The 2,322-nt window shown below is 35.7% G+C and overlaps 1 non-coding gene across 1 annotated transcript; it reads left to right on the forward strand.

Moving 5' to 3' along the window:
* Positions 1-1,881: 1,881 nt before the first annotated feature.
* On the forward strand, positions 1,882-2,070 carry LOC134857335 (U2 spliceosomal RNA). The gene has a single exon (XR_010164897.1). It is a non-coding gene; the product is annotated as a U2 spliceosomal RNA (small nuclear RNA).
* The last annotated feature ends 252 nt before the right edge of the window (positions 2,071-2,322 follow it).

Below are 2,322 nucleotides of genomic sequence, written 5' to 3' on the forward strand. Positions count from 1 at the left end.
CCATGGCAATGATAGTGTGTGAGGACAAGCTCTCACTTGACCTCCAGCTTCAGGTCTACCACAACCTGACCAAATTTGGCTGCAACAGTGGTACCACGTAAAAGTTCTAGACGCAAGAAAAACGGCCTTGAGCCGCAAAAAACAGCTTCGCTCAGCAAAATAACACTGTCTGGAATGTGGGCAGATAATACAAATGGACTATCCTCGACAGGACTGTTAATACCTACTGATAGCTCCTCTGCGATTCGCAGGAACTACAATTATTAAATAAAGGGGTATCTTAGAATACAATAAATAACTTTGTAATTTTTGGATTTTTTATATGAAAAATTCAACATTTATGAACATTTTTTTCTGTAAAACGTTTATTTTAGCACAAAAATGAGTTTGCAACTAAAACGAGCAATGAAACAATTGTCAACTAATTTTTTTTTTCCTAAAGAAGAATGGCATATCATACAATATCAATGCATGAAAAATGTCTGATATTCATTTTTTAAACATGCAGCAAAGACTACATGCAGCAAAGACTACAATATTTTTTCTATTTGAACTACAAATCATTTTAGCATAATTTCAGGAAAATAATTGCTTATTATACAATTAATTTTTATGGTAATCGTATGGGAACGGTAACATTTTGATCACCAAAATTTGATTGAAAAATCACCTTAATCATAAAAAAATTCGCATTTTCTTTGAAAGTCGGAGGAATAAAAATTAAAATTAAGCAGACAAAGCAATTTTTAGAAAAACAATTTAGCTCAACTACTCCAATTACGTTTAAATAATGCATGAAAAAAATTGAAATTATTTCTAAATCCTTAAAATCAATGGAAACATCGGAAAAATATAAGACTTTCCATTAAGTGTTTGCAGGTATGAATCCCCGTTAAAAAGAGATGAACTCAGTATTTGGATGTGCTGTAGTTGTTTTCCAGGCACAAATAGGTACCACATTTAATCATCCGAATGAACTCTGCATGTGATATATCAAAGAAAAGCACTTTTAGTAATTATTGGCATGTCAAAATTTTTTCTTAAATCGTCCATGTGTCGAGAAAAATTGAAATACATTTTTTGAGTTATAATTCAGTTTCGAGTGAGTGCAGCGATCGAGTGACGTCTGTTATATTCAAAAACTTAGCAAAACCTATGGAACATTTTTTTTCTGAAATTTATTTTTATATTATGTATGAAGACGAGTAGGGTCGATCATACCCTGTTCACTTATTTTCTACGTGTGTGTTTAGTTCTATCATCACCCTACACATGAAAAACGATAATTTCGAAAAAAAAAAACCCGTACCGAACGTTTCTCACAACTTCACGCCTGATCATACAATTGTCAGACACTAGCTGTTTTGCAGCTCAGTGCATATCTGTTTCACATGTGATCACTTATACCGTTTGCAGACTATATCTGATTCAGACATGACTATACTTGAAAAGACATGACTATACCTGGTCAAACATGACTCTGACTGGTCAGATATGACTATACCTGGTCAGAAATGAGTATACCTGAGTCAGACATGACGATACTTGGTCAGACATGACTATACCTGGTCAGATATGACTACACCTGCTTCAGGTCTGATCATGCAAAAAAATTTAGCGCCATGTAACGGCAGAAACGCAGATGGTTATAATGTAGTCCACTGTAGTTTTACGATAGATTTACAAGCCGGGAGGGTGTTTAGATAAGGCAAAGAATCATAACAACTGCGTATTTTTAGCTATTTACCTTGATCTTTTATGAATTGTTTCGGAAGCGACCTAGCTGCCAATCCAGTCGGACAGTTAAAAAGTTTTGTGGTCCGAGCTGTTGTTTCTTTGTTGTGCATGAGGCATGTAGGAAAAAGATCATTTGTTTCAGTTATAGCTTCTCGGCTTTTTGGCTAAAATCATTTGTAGAATCTGTTCTTATCAGCTTAATGTCAGGCATGCTGGGCATTGCCCGGCACCAATATTAAACTGATTGTTGCTTCTCGAGTTAACACCGAAGCTTGCTTCAGTTGACTCACGGGTTCTCCCGGTCTAACACTATCATCATGATGTCTGCTTCAGGTCTGGTCATGTAATTTCAGGCATGATTATGTCTGGTCCAGGTATGATCATGAAAAGTCAGGTATGATCATGTCTGCTTCAGGTCTAATCAAGTAATTTGAGACATGAACATGTCTGGTCCAGGTTTACTTCAAGTCTGATCATATCTGACCCTAGATCTGATTTTTTTCATACTTATCATGTCTGGTACATGTCTGTATCAGATATGTACAGGGAAAAAAGAGACATGCCACAGGACTGATACAGATCTGG

The sequence above is a fragment of the Symsagittifera roscoffensis genome, chromosome 1 (assembly GCF_963678635.1).
Source record: "Symsagittifera roscoffensis chromosome 1, txSymRosc1.1, whole genome shotgun sequence".
NCBI lineage: Eukaryota > Metazoa > Xenacoelomorpha > Acoela > Convolutidae > Symsagittifera > Symsagittifera roscoffensis.